The following is a 23,506-nucleotide window of genomic DNA, read 5'->3' on the forward strand; positions in this document are numbered from 1 at the left end:
AAATCATCTAAAAAAGTTGATAGGAGAATAGATAGTTGAAGACTTTGAGCTTTCTTTCTATTTTCCCGTCCCGAGGAAGTGACAGAGGTCTTTGTGCCTTCATGGAAACTTTGCTTCCCTTTTTGTTCCAAAATTCCTACAAAAAAGTCTCATTTTTGTATTTGTTGTTATTTATTTCCAATTGCTATTACTTTTCTATGAAGAGAAAAGAGTATAGTTTTTTTTTAAAGAAGAAGAAAGACTGATGTCCCACCCATATTAGATTAGTTTAGTTTGTAGATAGGGGGAGCCTTCCCTTAATTAGGAGAGTTTTATTCACACACTGTGGTTGAAACCACAATTTTGTATATTTCCCCAAGTGTACAAAATTTTCAAGCAACAACTTATTCAATAACTAACTAAGACTTATTCCAACTACAGTCCTAACTGAACTCAAGTTGTAGTTGCCTTACATATAATTACAAAAGTGCAAGTAAAGACTTAACTTGCAATTTACAAAAGGCTTTTACATGCAACTTGTCAAAAGAAAAACTACAACTAAAAGATTACAAATCTGGAAAAATACATCTAAGTGTTGAAAAACACTTAAGCTGCAGTATGTGAAGACATGAATCCTTCGAACTTCTGGATGATCATTCGTAGCTCGGCGGGATTCGGTTCGTGGGTGTTCTTGGCAACAACCAAGGTCTTCACAATGGTATCATGACATCGAAGAAGCATGGAGTTGTTCTTCTCTAAGATGGACTGGATTTCATGCAAAAAGGTTTGATGTTTCATCAGAGCCTGAATTGAAGCAGCTGAGAATTGTTCGCTCCTCCATTCATTATGAATCCTCATCTGTAGATCTACAAGAACTTCTTCATCTGGTATCAACTCTCCATTCTGACTCATTATGTTGCAAGAAGCCTTCTCACAATGGGAAACAATACCTTGAAATACTTCACCCCGCAATCTCATTGCATCATCAATCTCCTCAATGAGGGATTTGAGAACAAGGGCTTTATTCTCCAGAAGCTCTTCAAATTCCAAGTACATGACCCTAGAAGAAATAATGGCATGCTCCTGAAGAACGTTCAACTGTTGTTGGGGCATGGTGCGCCAGATTGTCAAACTATCTTCAATCCTTTCCAAATTCTGTCTGAAAGTGTCAGAGGTATGATTCAATTTCTCTTCAATGGCCTCCAACTTAGACATCATTTGAAAAATGTCTTTCAACACTTGTGCACATAGATCATGAAGTTGATGCACTCAAGAATCCAATGCTTGTACTTTCTAGGCAGCTCTCTCAACTCCACAAATCGGTTCTTGGGAATCGGAAGAACTTGTAGGATTGCTCCCTTCAACAGCAGGTTTTGTAATTTTATGAACAGCTGCAACAAGTTGTTGGTTCTCCACTTCTAGCTTATCTTTCTTTGCTAAAAGTTCATCATACCGTTGTACTAGTGAGGCTATAGAATACTGGGCATCATGTTTAACCACTTCATGCATTTGTTTGCCCAATTCTATACTTGTAACCCTGTAATCAGCAGTTGACATCTCTTCAAGTGGCTTATCTACAAGAGGTTCAACAATTTCAGCCACCTTCATCTTGTTGTTGTCAACAGTTACTCTTGAGATTGTCTTGGCCTTTTTAGCAACCTTGGGCCTAGATTGTCTAAGTTGTTGATAATCAAAGGCATCAGGTGAGATTTTTTGCTTCTTCCTTTTCGGGGTAAAAGAACTAAGCCATGGAGGTAAAGCCATCAACTCTCCTTCAGTAGCAGATGCGAGCAAATGAGAAGCAGTTTCTGTTTGAACAACCATGGTCACCCTGGGGGAAGTATCCGTCTGAATAGCAACCATGGTTTGCTCAGTAACCAAAGGACATGAAGTCTGTTTCATAAACTCCTCAAAGCTGGAAGTAGAGGTATCAATCTCTGATAGATGAATGCATGCAGGAGTACCCTCGAAGATTTCCAGCAGACTCTCTTGTTGATGATCAATAGGAGGCTCAACTGCTGAAATAGGGACGGCATTCTGATGAGACTCCTCCACTACTATGTCAGGAGGAGATAAAGGCAACTCCATAGAAACTGAAGAGGGAATCTCATGAGGTGACTCCGAAGATAGTGATCTAGGAGCATCGTCTGATTGTTGTCCTTCTTCTGGATCATCACGATCAATCACATGAATGTGAAGCCGAGACTTCTCTTTTCCACGAACAGCCGCCTCCTCAAGAGGAAGTACTACTGCCCGACTAACCCGCAATTTGATCTTGGTGTCAGAAGATGATGCACCTTCCTTGTTGTCAATCTGAATCTCAGACTTATGTCCAAGAGGCCCCATAGAGTTATCTTCTTTCCCAACCTTGATCTTGATGAGTCTAACACCATTACCTTTGAGCCAAGTGTTGGTGTTAGCCAAGATAGGCTCAAATCTTTCAAGAATGGACGTGCATTCTTTATGCGACCATTGGATTAAAGGAAGTGGAGCTTCTTCAAACCTTCCTGAAATATATTCAGGATCAAGTACATGCGCATCATCAATCATCCCTTGTGGAATATCCACCAAGTTCAAATCAATAACCTGCTCAACAATAAGCCTACAGTAATCCATCTTGAGAACCTCCACTTCTGTACGGAGATCTACCCAGATATCCTCAATACGATGCACGTGTATGAAGGATTTCTTGATTTTTTCCTTCATACCCCGGTAATCAAAATCTGCCCTAGACTTAAACCCTTTGAGTTTAATCTCTTGCACCTCAGTCTCCATAGCTTTGGCTTTGATGGATGTGACAAGAGAATACCAGCCAATTTTCAATGGGTTTGTTGTAGAAATCCCCATTCCAACCTCATGTCTGACAGACTAATGAGCGTGCACAGCCATGATCTATCTTCCCAACTCCATAAGAATGATCTGATCAGTCGGGTATCTAGGGAGCATGTATGGCTGCCCACTATAGCATCCGACTCTCATATAGGTAAAGGTCAGGAATTGAAGAAACAAGCACCCATACTCATTCACTCTTTCCCATGCCTCATCTGACACCTTTTTGTTCTTTAGAGTCTTGTCAAACTGACACATGAAGTAGCCAAAGAATGCATCTTGAACTCTTCTGAAATGCAATTTGTTGGGTCTCAAAGGCAATTGATCATAATATTCCCATACAGGTATAAGCAAGCGGTCACCCTTGGTAGAAAGACTAGGGAAATGTCTGAGTGACGCTGCTAAATACACTAAGTATGAATTCATGTAGAAAGTCATGGTCGTAGGGACTGCTGCAAGTTGCTCACACAAAGCATTGCTGATAGTCTCTCTCCATGATATATAATGGGATTGCCTTATGAACATGGTAAACTGATACATCCAGGGTTCAAAAACATTGGAGTGTTCAAGACCCATCATCCTGCTGAGGAGAGTTATGATGTCTCCAATTTCCCACTTGAAGTCATAGCGGTACAACTTAGCCCACCTTGAGAAGGCGGCTCGTGGCTCATGAATCCACCTGTTAATATGACGTTTGCAGTCCTTTTCCCTCTTAACATAGTACTCGGCTACACTATCCTTTGAAATTTCCATATAAACAGGTGTTGGTGGTATTCTAAAGACTTTCTCAATTGTATCTGCATCAAGGCGGATTATTGCTTCACCATCATCATTTTTAATGGTTCTCGTCTCTTTGTCAAAGCGATGGGTGCAAGTGAAAACAAATTCAGGTTCTAGGGCAGCCACTAGAAAAGAAGATGCGTGATGGATGTGGCTATCCAACAGCCGCTGCATATTACTATCCTGCGGATCCTTCACTCTCTTGACAAATTCCAACATGTCCACATGCCCTATCTCCGTATCTTTTATGTGATCCAAAGGAGAGGAAACTTGCGAAGGTGAAACTTCATTCTAGTACTTGTCATATTTATACTTCATCTTCTTTGGAATAGGAGAGGATGGTAAATCTGACATTGAAGGACAACATGGTATACTACGATGAAGACTTAAAAGTGTTAAGGCAACATCATAATCAGCTGCAACTAACATTTTTCCTTCTTCAAATGGGAAAAACTCCAACCCTTGCACTTCACGATTTTGTGAGAGAAAGATGGGAAATAAATGGGAAATGCTAGGAATCTTGACTTTGACCAATTTCGGATCTTGGGGAAAATTTTACGAGTATACAAGTTGGGAAGAATGCGCATGCAATCGGATTTTTAAAACCCGAATGCAAGTATACTTGTAAAATGGAAAATGGAGAAATGAGTGAAAAATGAGAATTAGACTTGCGGGAAATGACGTGAACGGGAAGTACAGATATAGGCGATATGGATGGGAAGATTTTGGGAATGTCATTTCCAAGAAAATGGGAAGAACTTTGAACATGCAAACTGGTTCTAAAAACCCGATTTTGGAAAGATGGGTATTTTTCATCTTTGCAACTTGGAATTTCAACAAAAGACAGTTAAATTCTTATAACCATAAGGGAAGAACAATGATTTTCATCCAACTTGTAATCGGGATTTAAAATCCCGAATACAAGTAAAGAGGGAAAATGGGGAAGAACAATGCAATTCAAAAATTGCTTTTCAAAGGGGAAAATCTCTCTCACAAAACCGATTTTTGGGGCAAAATAAATATATACACAAATTTACACCTAAAAAAAAAAACAAGACAAGAAAACAAGAAAAAGAAACAAAAAAAGATGAGAAATCATACCTTGCTTCAAACTGAAAATGCCTCTTCAAAAGATGATCAATCTTTGAAAGAAGGAAGAACTCTTAAATAGAAAATAAACCCTATTCTAAACCGTTGCCACGTTTTACAAAAATGCCTTGGGTAGCAAAACGTGGCACCAAATGCAAATCAAATGGCACAAGAAGTGGTCAATCCTCCATCAAACCTCAACACCTTGGCATGAAAAGCAAAAATGACCTAGGAGATTGCAACTTCGTGGAGTTTAGATCCACCAAAAAGTGGATTTAGGAATCACGTGGTAAACCGTTTGGCAGAAAATAAGGGTTGAATCATTCACCAAAACAGCAGCAACATGTCCCATAGCTCACACAAATCGCCTTGCAACAAAAACACCTCCTTGCTCCATGAATTTCTCAACAAAAAATTTGGAATAATTTGTGGCAAATTGGCTTAGGAGAGGAAAATCGGGTTTTTGGAAAGGAAATACAAGTTTCATTTTACATGCAATAGAGAAATTGGGTTTTAATTCCCATATTGCAAGTTTAAAATGTCACTTTTCCTTCAACAAGGCAAAATCGGATTTTGGAAAGGCAATTACAAGTTTAAAATTCCCCAATTTGCACTTTATGGAGAAAATCAGGTTTCTTGGGCAAAATAGGAAGTTTAAAATATCACTTTATTTCATTTCTAAGCAAAATCGGGTTTTGGAGAGAGATGTGCAAGTTACAAATTACTTGTAAAGGGAAAATAAAATCCCTACAACAAGTTTAAATAACTTAACACATGTAATAGGGGTTTAAAATCCCTATTACAAGCAAAAGACATTAAAATAGGGTTTTTAGAAAAGAATTACAAGTTATAAATAAATATGCAATTTAAAATTAACTTGTAACTTATCCAAAAAATCGTTTTTATGACTTAAAAAGCCAAAAAGCAACAATGGGGAAATAAAAAGTAAGTTACAAGTTCTTTTTTCAATAAAGTGCACTTGTAATTAGCCAAAAATTTCCGTACAAAGACCAAAACAAAAGAAATCATTAAAACTTGCAATTCAAGGAAAATTTCCCACCTATAGTCAGGGAGGAAAAACCCGAAATTGAAGGAATGACATAGCAAACGAACCCAGAATGCAACGAAATTCAAAACGTGGTTCGAGGATGGACTAAGGATTAAGCCAGTCCAAGGATTAGGCGAAATTCTGCCTCGAGAAGCATGCCATAGAGAAACATTTTCATTTTTTGACAAAAATTTCATGTAATGGTCCTTCATTTTTGAAAAAAAAAATAAGGACAACAAAGATCAAAAAACAGTTTGTATATTCTATAAAAGACAGTGATCCATTATAGAATAGTGTGATGTCCCCATCCAATCTGTATAGACCAAACAAACAAACAGTATGCTGTGAGAAAGCTCCTTGTATTATCTTTATAATAAGTTGTTGAATTGAAACCAAATAGTTTGATGACGACGTATCGAGAAATAATCAAGGTTATTAAATGATGAATAAAACGATTTCCCTTAAGCAACAACTAATGATTCTATAGAAGATGATCATAGTACAACAGATAGATAATACAAACAGATCAGTCATATGCACCCGGTGAAGAACATGGTGATCAACCGATTACTTGAAGTTGATCAACATCGATAATCGATAATGATTAGAATAAAATCGATCATCAAACATTGAACAGATAATAAGCATGAGTTACAATATAATGGTCTGATTGCCTTGATCAGATTAAAGAAGCCAAATATATTATGGTTAGAGACTAATATATATCGATTAGTCTTTGAAACTATCAAGTGGTCATCGGATATTGGAATTAATCCTGCTAAAACATTACATTCAAAGAAGATATATTTGGCGGAAATGACATAATCGTGGCACCTTGGCTATTGCAATTATTAATACATTCCCCAGCGAATTATAATCGCACGGGATAGTCATTGTTTACAACAATTTGGGAAAAGGCACCAATGAGAGCATCTATGTTCTCACACCTGATTATAATTCAAATATCATTGGAAAATGTGCTTAAGGAAGGCACTGTAATTGGAACGATATTTGTATCAACCATTTCCTTGATATTTAACAAGGGATGCCTACTTTATACTTCAGAAGGAAGGAACGGGAATGGTAGTAGCACAAGAGAAAGAGCATTTACGAAGTAGCCAACATGACGAGATTAAATGGCAAGGTCATATATACGATGCAACTAGAAGACAATATCATTAATCAGGTCTAAGAAGATGCCGATACTACCAAGTAGTACGTGTTGTTTAGTCAATAATAAAGTTATCAATATTAAAATAGTAAATCGATAGTAAACAGCAACTAATTTGTTAACAAACCAATATCTAAGATAGCACAATAATAGCCATCGATTAAGCATGTGAAGTAAGGGATTAGACATGTCTCCTTCATGGTAACTCTTCATCCCATGAAAGACGATATAAGAAGGAAATCCCAAAATTATTCAAGGGGGATATATATCAAATACATACGTTTCAGACTGAAGGTTTTATATTAGCAAGCGTGAGGTGATAAAGGATGATCAAAACTATGCTACTAGTGTTGCTGTTATAGACGTATATACATCATGCTCCTGCTTCTGTCTTTGCTTCTGTTGGTTCTACTAATGCCACTGTTGGATCAACTATTGGTGCTGCATTGGAATATTGACAAGTTAGCAGGTTAAAATAATCAATTGATTAGTTATTCAATGTATGGTTAGAACACTTCCAAGAGACCAGTGACCCGTATAACATAACAGGGAGAAATACGATGTATACAACAAGGAAGCAACAATATGTAATACGTAGTAATTACTCATATGGTGTCAATATGTTGATATGATAATAGTGAAAAGAATAGATCGACTAAGCCCAAAGAAGTAGACAGATACAAATAAACATCATAATCACAGAAGAGGATAAATTATTAATACTTGATGAAAGAAGTCCGATTACCCTATGAGATGATACACAACAGCTAGACTTCAGATCAACGACTACAAGGATTAATGGAGATGCAGTGATTAAAGGGAGGACAAAGAACCAAAGTAGTCACTTTAATAGTCAACAATTTATTAAGGAAAAGGAATACATATAAGTGAGTTGAATAAAGATAAATAACAAAAATTAATTAAAAATATTAAGGAAAAGGCACGTTACATTGGCAAGTCACAACCTTTCTATGAAAGGTTATATGAAGGATATATAAGGAGAGAATTAGAATACCATCAGATCCGACATGGATATCAGAATTATAGTAAGGGGATGTCATGTCCCCTTTCTAGAGTGGACATCAGAGACGGAGGAGTTGGCCTATCATTGGAGTCTCGTAGGCTAGCAGAGGTTGATGGGGACTCATTCAGTGCATATAGTGATTGGATTTTGGCTTTATAGGCAGTTTGGAGCCAGTTTGGAACAATTCCTAGATTTTAGGGGGTATCCCTAAATTTTAGGAGGTCGTGACAGTTGCCAGTCGTGAGGTTATTCATGACCTTTTAGATGGTTTCAGTTTCAGGAGATTTGGGTGTGTTTCCTAGTTTCTAGGAGCATCCCTAGATTTTAGGGATGAGACTGCCAGTCGATCCATGATTTCCGACTTCAGTCACAGACAGGTGGCAAGTTCCGTTTCAGGGTTTTGGAGTCATTTGAGCCTTCTACAGCTATTTGGGATATATTTTTAATATATTTAAATATTTCCTAAGTTAGCGTTTAATTATTTAAATAAGGCTATGTTTATAGCCATTTTGGAGTAATAAAGGGTTTTTGGCCTCATCTGGATGCGTATCCCTTGGTGTAATAGCTCGTTGGAAAGGTCTTGGACTTTTCTAAATATTTCTCTCTTGACTCAGATCCTTTCGGTGAACAGATTTCTTTATATTTGAAAAAAATGTCATTTTCTATGCACTTGGCAACTTAAAATGAGAAATATAACATTTTAACCCTAAACGCCCCATTGAGTCACTTTTAGGGTTCGAGCTAAGTGGGAAGGTGTTATAAGGAAGTTGAGACCTAATTCTTATTATCTTTTACACATTTTACATCTTGGATTTGAGATTTGGCTCTGGAAGAGCTTTTCAGCATCTGGGACGCCAACCCCAATGCCTTGCCTGTTTGGGACGTAGCCCCCAATACAGTGGTTTGGATTTGTTTGCAGCTATTAGCATCTTGGAGATTGTACGACATTCTTTTTGGAGGTTCAGTGATTCTGACAGAGTTCAGCGTGGGGTTTGGGGTTTCTAACCAGTTGGGTGTACTTGGCAGCCGTACGGCTGTACCTGGCAGCCACTTTCCTTCCCACGTGTAGCACTTGGAGGGCTGGAATCTTGCCGCAGCTTCATTCCTGGTTATGTTATTCTTTCAGCATCCAGGTTGGGATTATTCCTGATTGTAATCTTCCTGAAATTATTGGAAATCTTCATCTGGTCAAATATTTGATTTTATATTCAGAAATCTGCCTTGAATCGAATTTGTTTTGGCTGTATATGAACTTCATTTTCAGTACTTTGTTCATGTACTTGTACTTCATTATTTACTTGTTGAAAAATCATCAAAATACAAAAAGAATCCAACCCTTCTGCAACTTCTGTCTTTTTCTGAAAGAAAATATTAATAAGCAGGAAAATTCAATTTAAAATAATAAAAATTACAGCAGATTAGTAAAAGAGATCCATCAGGGATCTTTCCAGGGATTTCAATAGAAAATTCAGTTTATTAGTATTAGAATAAGCTTGTCAAAGTGCCTTGTGGGCTCCACACAATAGTTATTCAGATTCCTATAATAAAAGAATCCTAAAACAGTGTTCGCAGCAATTAGGAAAGGTTGTGAAGATTTCACAATTTTTGTTGTGTTTTTAGCAGCAACTCCATTAAATGGAATGGGACCCACTTGTAATATTTGGAGATATTTGTTGTGTTTTTAACTTTATCTCCACTTAAGCTTTTACAAGGAATTTGTAAATTATTGATTGTAGCAATGAGCATTACCAAAGAGGACAACAAATGTTTAAGAGGAGTCAACAACATGCTGAAGGATTTTGTTTGGGTAAATCAGAGAGTGTTACCAAGATAAGTTCTACTCTCAAATCATTCTTAAATTTTGAACTCAATATTATAAAGAAATGTGTTTAGTTTTAATAAAGTTATATTTATTAATATATTACCATTCTCATTTTAATTTTAAAATTGATGTCTCAGGATTAAATTATGGTAAGTCCTAAATGGGGACGTTACAAATAGCGATAAAGAAGAATTGGCAAAATATTAAGGATGCTGGCCGACTCATCAAGAAAGTCTAATAACATAAACAGGTTATTTCAAAATGGTGAGTTTCCTTTATTAGGAGCGGTAACTTCATAACAGCAAAGAATAACATTTTATATGGCAGCGACTTCACTTGAGCAACGAATCATACAAGACAAAGGCGATGACTTATCAAGATGCCTAGCAATAACAAAGACAAGCAATTCACAAAGTAGCAATGATTACTTATTAATGGACAGTTACAGCCGATTTGACAAATAATGATCATCTTAGAAGCTACAAGTTTGAAATGACCAATCTAGTCTGACATTACTCAAATGTGACAAAGGAAAGGTTTATTATTTTGTCGTCCAATTCATAGTGAGTAGCAATGGATATAAAAAGGAAGCAGAAAATTACGATTTGTTTTGTGATGTTATCACTGAATCATTAAAAGATATATGTGATTGTAATATGCAGCAAATTAGTCTAATAATTATTATAGTATTAAGATATAAACTGGCAGTTACCAAAGATTAGAAGAATTACATCAAGTGACTTCATTAATGATAAGTCTCTAAAGTTTATTTCAAGTGAGCGATTCAAATTGAATAGACAAGTTAAAAAAACAGCTATATTAATTAGGAAGTCAAACTAAGTCAAAAAGGAGACAAGTCAGCAAGGGCAATTGCCACGTAACTTATGAAAAGAAAAGGTTTTGGTCAACTTTATGAGACAGTCGCAGGTTATAGACACTTTGTCAGCAAATTAGAAGGATGATTGTATTACACAGTGGTTTGTAAGAACAAATAAGTCAGCAACTTTTGATGACAGTGAATCACAGTCAGCAAGTATTGATGGCAGAGATTTTCTAAATAAGAAACAAAACATTAATAAAGTTTAAGTGGTGCAAGTTGTTTGTTGAATAAAAGGGTGTACTTCAAGAGGTGCGATCTTTTAAAGTGCCTAATAATTATTTATGGTCGGTCTTAAAAAGAGGTGTGATTATTAAAAGACATATTGGATTCATTAAAAGGTTTATTTGTGTTAAGGAAAGATAAATATAAAGAAGTGTGATTAGTCTCAAAAGTTGTGTATATTTGAAAGGCTATCTCTTTTCTAAGAGATACCACCCCTCATGAAGGGGTATATGGAAAGTATATAAGAAGATAGATTTGGAGAATAAGGGTGATGAGTGTGTGGGAGAGTGGATATTCCTCAATGTAATAGCATATAAACAGATAGTTTTTGTGGAGACATTAAAACAGAAATATATCAAGGATCAGTGAGCAGACATGAAAAAGACTTGAGCAGATCTATGAATACTTTGTGAAGCAAATTGTGAAGGATTCATGAACACATTTGATGGTTAAAATTGGAACATATTTGTGAAGAGGTATAGGAAACTTGGAGCAAACCAAATAGCAGAGCTATAAGTACAACAATGATAGAATAAAGTTCAATAAACAAATGAAGATTGTAAGAGATTGATAGAAGAATATCATTAGAAGATTATGCTGACATTGTGGAAACTTAATGATCAATTTATAGCAGATTTATGGTCAAATGATAGGCGGTTGAAGAAGGGAACTTGTGAAGGATAGGATCATCCATCGTCCTTTAAAAGGGAGAGATTTGAATGAGCGATTGGTGCCTCTAACTGAATGAGGGATTTGTGCCTCTAGTGAGTTTGTGCTCATGAATTAGAATGAGGGGTTGGTGCCTCTAGTGGGTTGATACTTACAAATTTGTAAAAGAGTTTCTTGTATGTAAGGAAGCTATTTTGCAGTGGTTTTCTCCTATAAGGGTTTCCACATATATATCGTGTGCTCATAATAGTTAGATCTCATGTGAATGTTAGTATGCAATGAATAAGTTTTGAGATAAAGTTATTTTCTTATAATATTAAGCTAAAAGAGTAAAAGTTTGTTATATTGATTCACACACAACCCCCCCCCCCCCCCCTCTCAGTATAACCTTGTTCAAAACAATACCAGCTCCCGTACCGGTAATAGTATTGGTCTCTTGGCAACCTTGCACTTAAGTCACCTTTTCAAATTAATTAAAATAAAGTCATCCTAAAATATATATTTAAAAGTCACTTTAAATAATAACTCATAATTCCTTTTCCCTCCCCAAAAGTAACTTTATATTGTTTTATTTTTGGTCCCAAAAGTCACTTTTATATAATATTCATATTAATAATTAATTAAGCATAAGTTGCCTAAAAAATATCAATATAAGACAACTTTTTTAGTAAAATTATCTCCTTTCCACTCACTGAGGCTGTAAAAGGGGAAATTACACATAAATAGAAAAAGTAAAACATGTGCATGTGTTTCGGAGTCTAATTAAGTTCAAGTCAACCTTTTGAATTTCTTATTCATTCAGTGGTGTTGAAGGCTGTGAAAATGATTCTAGGTAATGCAATCAGGTATTCTGTGAATAGGCATTGCGATATAGACATTACATCAGTGTTCCTTGTATATTTTGCTCTTCCATAGTGACTTCACAAGATGATCCACAATGCTGACATGGAAAATAGGCATTGCATATGTTGGGGAAGTTGTCTAAATATGGTTTACAAAGTGCAAACTCCCTATCATTATAATTCATAAGCTACAAAATTACTGAAATTATTTTGGTTTCCCTAATGTGTTTACAATACCTAGCCTGTAATTACTAGTATGATTCCTATCGGTGTGTTTTTTAGGACACCTCAAACACAGAATAAAATACTAAGTATTCTATCCCCTCTTGAACAAAGAAGCCTCATATGCTAAACAATGTGATCAAATGAGTCAACTCCAAGGTTTACAATGCGAAAAATCGACTTTGATTCTTTGGATAGACTCAGTGATGTATGATGTGATATTGCTGGAATCACACGGGGAGTTACATTTATGAACACTGCTGGAACGTGGAAACTTACTTAACTTGGAAAATAATGATAAAAAGAAGATAAGGGTTAAGAAAGCCTATGTTGCTCCTAACAATGCAAGAAATGATTGTTGACTCGACGCAACCAAACCAAGCTTTACTTTGCCATATGGTAACAACTACACAAAGATGGTGCAATCTCCTAAGGATAAGCGAATGATTTTCATATCACCTATGCACACCAACGTTATGAACAATGAGCATATAGTAATTGAAGTTAAGTGTTTAATGAAGTTCAATCTAACCATGCATTGCAATTTGCAATCAACAAACTCCAAGTGGTATGAACATTAGGTTTCACCATTCATCAACAATAAGATCTTCCATTCATCTAACACATCTAAACTATGAGAAGTAGAGACCATGCAACAAGTTGAAATAGCACACCAAGATCCACCATGCCTTCAATGAAAATAGTATGTTTATTACAACAAACCTTGGCAACAATCTCCTTTGCTCCTACTACTACTACTACTAACTAGTTCTGATCTCTCTCTATTAACCTTTACAAATGAGAGATTTGAGCCTTATATGGAGGTCTCATTCCATTTCGAAGGCTCATATTGATTCAAGATCAATAGCTGAGATTTAACAATAAAACCCATCTTAGGGTTAGTTACAACTAACTTCATTCTAGCCAATGACAAAATTACATTGTGATGGGCACAAGTCCTTCTTTGAATGTGCACCAATAGGAATTGAGGTTAGGTATGTTGAATGAACTTTGATGAATCGCCATGTGTCACCTACTCCACTTTTGGATGAGTCAAGTACATTGAACTTGGAAGTGCTAACTTGGAAGAACTTGATTTGTTGAATGATGACTACGACGCCACCTCAGCTTACACCATGTAGATCATCACCAAGAAGTGTTTGTGATTGAGCAATATCTCTTGATACTCAACATTATCCAGTTTACTCAATGTGATGAAGTTAGTGGGACATATTCCCAAATTATATCATCTAAGTGATCAAGCATCTAACTTTGCTTAACTCTTCTGAAACTATCTGTTTCCTTGATCACAATCATTCTTCCATCCTCCTAACATTTGGGAATTCACCACCTTGTGATACCTTTCACTTTGATTATGTTTGATCCCGACTTCATGATGTTTAGGCTTTGATCTTCTTGTACATGATGATGCTTGATGTAGACTTTGTGATGCCAATGCTTTGACCTTGATCTTCTTGTATGACACCGCTAACTATGATCTCTTGGAGCTTTGACTTGCATACCTTGCCTTGATGTGGGGGAGTATCTTCGTGTATAATGGAGATCTTTCCATGTTGTGTACTTGAATGTAGAGTCTCTTAGTATGAAGCAATCCTCATTGATCCCCCCTTATACTGATAGTAACCTTGGATTTCCAAAGGAAATTCAAGGTAATTGCAAAGTATCTGCCATGTTGAAAACCTTGAACTTGCAGAGCAATGTTGCCTTAACTATTTTCCATCCTTGCTTAAGTCCTCCACCTTGATGTTCTCCTTGAAGTTGAGGTGCACCTTACCACGCCATCCTTGAAACTACCTTGAATCATGATGTTGATGTTTTCACGAAGTAAAGAGATCTCCATGCCTCGAAAGCTTTGCCATAGCCGAATCCTTCACCTCCTCCCAAGCTCCATGCATTGATCCTACAACAAACAATATTAACTATCATTAAGCCTTATCACCTACCATTCAAGTTCTTAAAATACTTGGATGTTCTTTGAGCGCATGTGATAGGTAACCTTGCATAATCTTTTGAGCGCATTTACCAAATATTAGAAGAATAGGAATTTAATGAATGAATCTGATCACCATTTATAGAACTCCTAAACAAGGCACCTCTTCACCTAGCCTACCTGTTTCTTCCTTTTCAAAAATGCATAGCAGACCTCCAATCCTTATTTCCCCTTGAATGCACATAAATCTTAAGTGTGCATAGCAGGATTTGGGGGTCTTCTTACATAAATAAGAGCAGGTTTTCCTAGTAGGTATGCACAAGCACAAGTCACCTAGCAAAAAAAAAAAATGTTGTCTTTATCGCATATAAAAGGATGCCGAGTTGAACCTCCATAACACAATCCCCCATCGAAATGCATCACTTCTCTACCCTAGATGTGCGAACTAAGGTATGATTTTCCTGTTTTTAAGTCCGATTTTAATGTATATATGGGGTATTTATATGAGGCCATGGATAAGGCCAAAGAGGTGATTCAACACTTGTATGGGTCAAACAAGAGCAAGTATGAATCCATATGGCGCATAATTGATCGGAGGTGGAACCATCAACTCCACCAACATATTCACATTGCTGCCTACTTCTTGAATCCCAAGTTTTTCTACTCCCCGAGTTTCAGAGCAGATGCAGAGGTTAAAGTTGGCCTTGACACATGCATTCGAAGATTAGTTGATGATGAGAACCTTCGAGATCTGATACTTGATGAGTTGCAGAGCTATAAGAAGGCCACAAGGCCATTGTTTTCTTCACCTGATTGCAAACGTAGGAGACACACCCTACAACTAGGTAAAAAAAACATATGTTTAATTTTATTTTACCATTTATTTCTCTCTTTAAGATTTTTTAAATCTTCACAAGTTATAAATGACATTTTTTATCCTTGCAGATTTGTGGTGGGAAGATTATGGTGCCACAACACCTAATCTTCAAAAACTTGCCATCCGCATATTATCGCAGCCTTGTAGTGCATCTGGTTGTGAGCGCAACTGGAGTGTTTTTGAGGCCATCCACACAAAAAAGCGCAATAGGTTGACTCAATAACGCTTAAATGATCTTGTCTATGTGCGTTACAACCTTCGATTACATGAGAAGAAGGTGCAAGGGCAAGATTCACATGAAGCACTTGACTTGGATGACATTGATCCTTATGCAGCAGAATGGGTTGTTGCTCCTGATGATGTTGATAATGATTTGGATCCATTCCTTACTGTTGAGCAGCTAAGTGAGTTGGAGAGGGCAGGAGAGGAATGGGATGCGGAAGTGGCAGCACGTGAGGAGGAGGACCATGAGGTTGATCATGCAGCAGAGGTACCTATCGAGGCACATATTGAGGATGTTGCCACTACTTCAGCACCACCCCTGCAGCGGCAACAATCTGTTTTGAGCTTTAGTCGTAGGCACAATTTATGATTTCTCATTTTCATTGATAGCAAAACTTGAACTTGATATGTAATCAGAATTTCAGAGGTTGTTGTTTTGTGATCTATTATGACTCTATGACTCTATGTCACTATGATACATTGATATGTATTGAACTCTTGTTCGTATGTTGCACGCTTTTTTGGTTTATGCTGTGTATTTAACTCAAACTTTGATTTATATATCATGGAAATCAGTATATGTTATACAAATTTGGTGTAAATGTGTGTTTTTGAATAATATTTGTAAAAAATATGTATTTTCAAATGTGCGCTAAAGTTGTCAAGTATTGCCAAGTTTTTCCCCGAGTTTTGGCGAGCCCCGAGTTTTTAAAAAAATTTGGGCTTGCCGAGTCATTGCTGAGTCTGAGTTTTTCAACTATGACATAAACCAAGTCGTACTCCTTTGAAATTTGAAGAGTCATTAAATATTTTTCCAAAAGTCACTAGCTTTTCTCTCCATTTAGGCACCTAGTTGCCTTTGATTTTTGAGATGGAAGCCAAGTGTTGATTAATAGATATTTTATCATTGAAACACTTCAAAAGATACTCTTAAGGCTCAAACCTACAAAAAAAATGCAAAACATAAATACAAAAAAGAAAATTATTTTTTTTGTGATGCAGGATTGCTTGTGAGCCCAGATGCTCCTGCATCACAAAGGGAATACTATTAGTGGTCAAAGCAGTTCTTGGAGTGGATGATGTGGACAATAAAAGTCTGATAAGGACTAGGGAATCTATTGGTAAATGATTTTCTACTCAAGATTAAGGGAGTTGTGCATGATGTGGAGGTGAGGTGATTATGTTTCTTCCAACTAGTATGAGTTGGATGAGTCAATGGAAGATTCTACTAATGAGTATGTGGGTGGGGAGTATAGTAAAAATTTGTTTGTTTGCTTGGAGGACATTTTTATATAGTTCATGAACTCTAGTCTTCGCCATACTAGAGCATGTTCATGAGATGGACACATTCTGCAAGAATATTAATTTTGTGCTTAGGCATTTGGTATTGTCCATCATAAACGAACTCTAGAGATTGTCAGTGGGTATACTCTTCCGGTGTTATAGGATGGAAAAACCGAAAGGGCTCTACAATGAGTGGCGATCCATAAGGGCATCGAGTTTGTAGGGGTTAAGCATATAGTGGGTCCTCAGACTACCGATAGAGTTGATCAATGTATCTAGTACTAGGATTTTGACCAAGGATTTGAATAATGGAAGTATTTGTCTCAAGATCAACACAGAATAGAGTTCAAATAGCAATCCCATTCTCTCTTGTGTAAGGAAGTTCCAGTGCTATTGAAATGATCACTAAGAAACAACCTCAAGGTTCATTTTGTCAGGTCTTGACTGAGGGATGGTTTAGAAGTTTATGTGTCTTGCTGGTAGACACGAGGGGGGCTTACGTTTTATGGATACAATGAGTTTTAAAATTCAAACCAGGTCCCTAAGACTCTACAGGTCTTGATTTCATCAGATTATTCATACGCATGATGCTATTTACGGTCTGCAATTTCAGGTTTTAAAAAAAAGGAAAAAGAGAGAGAGTAAGAGGAAGATACTAACTACTTTATCTAAAATAGCACATTTGGGTAAATAGACGAAGATCTTATAATAACCAAGTTTCACTTAGCCAACCTTTTTAAACACAACTAAATGAAACTTGATGCAATCTTTAGAGGGGGAATTAGATTTCCAGACTTTTAAACACAAATGCTAAATTTAGACATTCATCCATTTAGCATTTAACAACCGAACTAAATATATGAACATGTTCAGACTAACCATATAGAGGGATTGACAATCAGTCAATCTTTAATTGTATGAACTTAAGACCTCTATCAAATACAAACCCAAATATACTAGTTGAAAGCAAAAATACATAACCAAAATTAAATGGTGAAGAGAACCATGCACTCACAAGAAATATGAACAACTTTTAACTCCATTAAATCTGTATATATTTCGGCAGAGTTTTTGCAACAATTCTGGAATTCTTACAAAATAAGGGAAAACCAGTCCATTAAACAGATTTTCAAAATTGGATGAATGGCCCAAATTAAACAATACAAGTGGCCCAGATTCATCCCCAAAAGTATGACTACCCATACCTAGTTAATAAGGAGCATACCTCCCAACTAACCAACCAACAATCATAAACCTGTCCCCCCAAAAAGTGCATAGCATGGAGCTCAAAACTGAAAAGAGTACCCTAGTAGTTGGGGAGAAATAACTAACTTTGGGAATGCACTTTTCATTACCCCAAAGTAGATATTTTCCCTTTTACAATAAAAAATCCCTTTCTTCCTCCAAGTACCCTTCCCAAATACCCTTTCTTGCAATTCGTTCTGCTCGAACATACACCTGGAACCTAAGGCAAATGGAACACACCTCTTGGAGAGGAGGAAGAGGTGGATTGTTCATTCAGAAGTCGACATCCATACAGTGACTCTCTATCCATGCAACCTACTCAAGCCAGTCCACCTTATTGGACTCAAAATCATTTATTGTTGCATGTAATTCACTGGCGAGCTCTATATCATTCTTGGAAAAAGGAGTTTCGTCATTCTTCAGTTTGTCTTTCCAATGCGATTTCATCTCGTTGCACTCCATTTCAGGCTACCAATTACTAATCAGAGTTCGCAAGACCTTTTCATAGAAAGTTCTGACATCAAGAAGGGTTGCGTCGCACTCCTTCCATCCCTTATTGATGCAGTCCACGATGTTGCTTTTCATACCTAGGACTCGATACCAGTATCCAAAGGTATCGATATCATGAGGCCCAAGGATCTGCTGCAGTGTAGGAATCCGGGAACGGGTCCAGAATAATGCCTTGATGATGGGGAGAGGCGTATCAACTGCCCTTTTAAATTCCCCAACTTTGTCCTTGATGCTCTACAGCCTCTAGTGGGCTTGCTCTACTTCCAACCTCATGCTAGTCGCCTCCTCTAGTACCTAATATCCCACCTGTATTATATCCTCAATCCATTCCCTGGTGGCCTTGGCGGTGTCTCGGACACTCTCAAATTCTACAGTGGTGTTTTGTGCTAATACCAAAGGGAGAACATAGGTCTCAGTAGCATGCTGCAGCGACTTGAGTAGATGATCTATATAGCTCTCAACTTGCTCAGCACGTGCCTTATACATTTCTCGTTCAGCAGTCATTCTTTCCAGCTAGCCCAATATGTTCTGCACAGAGTTCTTGAACTCTTCCACTTCTTGTTCTTTTGTCGCCTTTCCCAGTGAGATTGACATAACACTATAATTGGCCAGTGCAACTTCCTCGGCTGATTTGCCTTATGGCGGAGCAGCAATATGTATTGTTCGATTCCTCTGAGCATCTTTGGTAATCTTGGAATATGTCCTTGGCTTCTTTCTCCCTTTAGCATGGCATTCTCTTACCTGAGAGAATAAGTCATCAAGGCTTAAGGGTGGCCTTGTAGTGGCCTTCTTATGCATTCGGGACTGCAACCATGCATGAGGGGTGTGTTGTCCTAATGTGACAACCAACTCTTTGTTTTGCTCTCCTAACGCCTCAGCAGATTCACTATCTATCCGAGGTTGATCAATCATGGAAAGAGGCTGAGTCGGTTTTGTATCTTGATCTTTACTAACAGCTAAATTCTCCCCAACTTCACTTAGCAACTGTTGAGTGACTTCCATTACCTGTTGCTCTTCAGTTTCGCGGGGCTCCTCATTTTTATTTTCTTCCTTATCCCCTCCAACTGCGTCATCATTCTTCACATCACCTTCATCCCTCTGCTCCTCATGTGTGTCCTCTGGCCTTCTTACCTCTTCATTTGGGTGTATTTCTCCTTCTTCAACCTGATTTTCAAGTCCATCCAGGTCAAAGGTCTGTATCTCTGCCTCCTACACATTAGGTTCATGCTAATCGATTACCTTAGTGAGAACTAAATCAATCTGCAGGGGAGTAGGTAGATGCTCAATTTCAACTACATCCTCAACTGAGTCAGGATCTTTTGACAATGTGGCAGCAGCTGGCCTTCTTACTAGTATTTTGACCTACACAAGGGCCTCAAGTGATTGGCTGGGATCTCTTCTAGACCTCTTCGATGTTCGCATTCCCTTATCAGCTTTTTTCTTCTTTCTCTTCTTTTCGGGCCTCCTCTCAACTTCTTCTTCCTTCGCAGCACTTGATCCCTCTTCGTCCTCTAATGAGTGAGATTCAAACCCTCCCATCAGGTTGTAGGTGAATTGTATCCCATCAAGGGTTAATTTTTGAATCTGTTGGTATAGCCAAGCATCTGTGAATTCCCTAGGGCCTTCCATTATAGGATCCAAATCAGTGATTGGATCTTGGGACCAGTTGATCAATGGTGGTAGGTCCTTCACTACTTCATAGTTGTGGGATTGCAAGCAATGCCCATAGCTGACTAGCTGATCCAGGACTTGGGCATACCTGAAAGTCCTGATTTGATGCACATTAAGCCTCGAGTATTCCCATCAACGGACTTCAAAGTCATCCTTGCAGCTGGCCCAATAATCCTCTATAGTCATTTTACATTTACAATGTCTGCCATAAGCTTTCCTCTCTAATCCAGTGGGGGTCAAAGTTCCTCCTAAAGGGATGCTCTTGTAGGCAATAGGATGCCAGCTCCTCGTTGGATTGCTCAGCCTGCGCAGAAGTCTTAAAATACACATCATTGTCCCCTATGGTCATTGGGAATGTGACTCCTGATATCCTCTTGTCCCTGAGGATTTGCTCGGTTGGATGTCCTTGTCTAGCAACTTCCAAGAGAATCATCCTGTCTGAAGGGTTCAATGGGAGTTTGTAGGGAGAACCTTCAAAACCCGAGATCCTTAGGTAGGAGAAATGGGAGAATTGGATATACCATGCTCTGGACTTCCATATTAGTGCGGTGGCCTATTTAGATAGTCATTGATGTAATCCTTCTTGCATCATCCTGACCATGCGCATGGTGAATGTGTCATTCACGCACTCGTATTGGCCTATTGCATAGGCTATGTTGTTCTTTTCCCGCTGACTTATATTATAATAATGCAGTTGAGGGTTGCAGTCAACTGTCATACACTTTCACTTGGCCTAGTCCATTTCCAATTTCCCCCAAGCGAATGTACGCTAGGTAAGAGGACATTGTGAAGTATTTCTTTTCTTTTCCGCAAGCTGGACCAGTTGGGTATGGATGTTATCACTTATGACTTGGGCCCAGTCAAACTTGACTTTCCCCAAGAAGACTTGCTCTATGAAATAGAACATCCACTCCTCAAAGAGGTTAGAGTGGGAGAGTCCCATGACTCGGCTGAGCAATGTTATCATATCTCCATATTCCTCAATGAATTCGCTCCTGTAGGTCTTCTTGGGAATCTTGGTGCTAGAGGGCCTTCTCTCCTTGAACCATTCTTCATTTATTTTTCCCTTGCACTTATTAGGATTAGCGTCATAAGCTGCTTGAGCTTCTTCCATTGCTACTACAAATTGCATCCTCAGGGAGTGGGATGTCAAAGGCCTCTCCAATAGCCTTCGGGGTGAAGTCAGCCATCATTGTTCCATTTGCGACCACCACCTGGCTATAAGGCTAATAGTGTTTAGTAGCCTCCACAACAAGCTCATAATTTTGGATAGCTTGTGGGAAACCTGCCGCCTGTGCAATACCACTTTCCACCATCCGTTTTGCTTTCCCAAACGCATTCAGAGCATACACCTTGTCTCAGAAATTTTGGAGATCAACATGCCCGAAATCAATATCGCCAAGATTCTCCCAATTACTCTAGACTTTTGAATCTTGTATCACCTCTTGATATCAATGTTTCATTTTCTCCAGCTTGCGGGGGTTGTTGACTTTGGGTGCCTGGGATGTTCTTTGTGCGTCAAGTGCCTTAGAGGATTCTGCAACTTGACGAGGCATCTACCCTGCACACCCAAACACAAATTACAAGGGAGATTTTAAAAGCGTAGGAGTGGTTAGCGGTGCCCAACAACGGCATTAGTAGCGAAATCATGAAGAAATCAGCATTAGGATGATAAGACAGCATGACGGTAAAAATTTGAAAAGTTGTTATAATGGCTGTCTTTGTTGCGTGGCTGGCAATTTGGATTTTGGTACGATTCGAATTTAAACTTTTATTGGCTCGGATGCATCTTATAGTTTGAACGTTGTTTCCTGGGATACTTTAAGTTTCAAATTTGCTTGTCAACTGAAGGGAAGTTTTCAGCATTTTTAAGGCTTTGGAAAGAAGTTTTTTGAAATTTCCCATTTTAGCTAACATTCCGGAAATGTTCCTAAGTTTAAAATTTCCAAATTGTGGGCACGGCTTTGGTAGCAAATGATGGATTCCAAAGTTGGATTTTAAAGTTTGCATCATTTACATTGCATACAAACCCTAGCTAGAACATGCCTATCTATCATTGTATACATGAAAATTTTAAAACTTTAGTAGCAATTAGGCATACCTGGAAACAGTTGAGAGCTCGCTTGCTACAAGCGTTGGATGAACCTCAATGGTTGGAGGGAAATCAAAAGAAAATGCCCTCTTTTTGAGGCAAGTTACATTCAAGATCAGGAGTTTATTCCACAAGATTCACAAAGGCACTGGGAATAAGAAAAATGCCGACTCTCAATCGCTTTCCTTGCTTCAATTCTGCATCAAGGGGGAGAACTTCGGGTTTGCAGGAAAGAGTGAATTGTGTGACTTTGCAATACAAAACACCTCCCCTTTGCATTTTACTTTCGCTCCCTTTCTTAATGCGCTTTTGCAAGGCTTGAAGGGAAAGATCGGCCTTTTAAAGGAAATTGCGATATCATTGTTGGCTCCCTTATTTCTTTTCTTTCATTGAGCCAATTCAAAGTGATGGGCCAAACTCAGCTTTGCAAGCTAAATTGCGAGTTTCTTTTTTTTTTAAAAAGCCCTTTTGCCTTTCTCTTGTTCGCCTCCCTTACAACTCGATGGGCTAGTGTGGGCAAAACTTCGGTTTTTCTAAATGCAACGTGAAACTTGTTTGGCAAACTTTTTCAATTTATTTGACTCGGGGAAAAACTCGGCCCTTTTAGGCAATTTGCAAGAAACATTCTTTATTTTAAGCTCGCAAACCCCTCAAAAAACCCGACTTTCACTTAAACACCTAATCGCTTAGGGGAAAAGATCGGTCTTTTTAGGTGAATGGCAAAAACTCGATAACTTTATCACGCACTTTCATTTTTTTGCAAAAAACTCGCGACTTGGCTATCAACGGGAGAAACTCAAGTTTTTAAGGAGAAATGCGAGTTTCTCCACTTTCACTTTTTACCCTCACTGAAGAGAATTCGGCTTTTCAAAGAAAAATGCGATAAAACTTTCATCGCAAGACTTGCAAATTCGCCCAAAACGCCGAATTTTCTTTCGCGTTTCACTTTTACTTAGCCATCACTTGCGTTAGAAGGGAGAAATTCAGCTTTTTTAAGGAAAATGTGCAATTTTGAGTTTTAAAAGAAAAACGCCTTTATTTATTTTTCCTTTCGCCCCTTTGCAACTTGCAATTTTT

General features: G+C 37.9%; 1 protein-coding gene across 3 annotated transcripts in view; it reads right to left on the reverse strand.

The window, feature by feature from the left end:
* Positions 1–23,506, reverse strand: part of LOC131035058 (2-dehydro-3-deoxyphosphooctonate aldolase 1) — a 172,793-nt gene that overhangs the window by 69,900 nt on the left and 79,387 nt on the right. The gene's annotated exons all lie outside the window — the stretch shown is intronic.

The sequence above is a fragment of the Cryptomeria japonica genome, chromosome 3 (genome assembly GCF_030272615.1).
Source record: "Cryptomeria japonica chromosome 3, Sugi_1.0, whole genome shotgun sequence".
Classification (NCBI taxonomy): Eukaryota; Viridiplantae; Streptophyta; class Pinopsida; order Cupressales; family Cupressaceae; genus Cryptomeria; species Cryptomeria japonica.